This window comes from Carlito syrichta, unplaced genomic scaffold (genome assembly GCF_000164805.1).
Source record: "Carlito syrichta isolate Samal-C Ts95f unplaced genomic scaffold, Tarsius_syrichta-2.0.1 Scaffold305223, whole genome shotgun sequence".
NCBI classification, from domain to species: Eukaryota; Metazoa; Chordata; class Mammalia; order Primates; family Tarsiidae; genus Carlito; species Carlito syrichta.
The window spans coordinates 87,520-88,165 of NW_007249319.1; positions in this window are offsets into that span (position 1 = coordinate 87,520).

Genomic DNA, 646 nt, shown 5'->3' on the forward strand with positions numbered 1-646 from the left:
GGAGGCCGGGGCAGAGCGGCCTCGCGGGGTCCGAGGGTGGCGTCCCGAGCGTCTGGGACACCGGGGGCCGCACGCGTGCTCTGCGCGCGGTCCCGGGAGCGGGGGCGAGCGCGCGGAGAGTTTGGAGGCCCAGCGGGGCGCGGGCGCCGGCCTCCGCCTCGGCGCGGCGAGCTGCGGGCGAGCGCGGCCGTCAGGCCCGGCCTCAGGGCTCGCCTGGCAGCCGGGAAACCCCGGGTTCGGGCCCCATCCCGGGAGCGCCGCCTCGCAGCCTGCGCTTCCCATTCATTCGTCGGCGGATCTCTGGCTGCCCCACAGCGGGTTGTCCAACAGGTTACTCTGCCCAGGCTGTCCGCTGTGATTTTAGGAAGGCCCGGCCTGGGAGCCCGGATCTGATTGATCCGCCGATCAGCTGCCAACTGGGTGCCAGGCGTTTCGTTTCACCGGGCTCAGTTGGGAGTGCAGGAACCTGATTTGCTCAGTTTCCTCCCCCATCGCTTGGTTCTTTGCCTCCGGGGTCTCATCCTTTGCCACCTCATGGCCACCGAGATCCAGTCCCTTTTCTCTCTAAGATAAAACTAGAAAGACACCTGCTGATCGCAGCTTGAAGTCATTAAGAAAACCGGTTTTCTCTCTTGATGGATGCGAA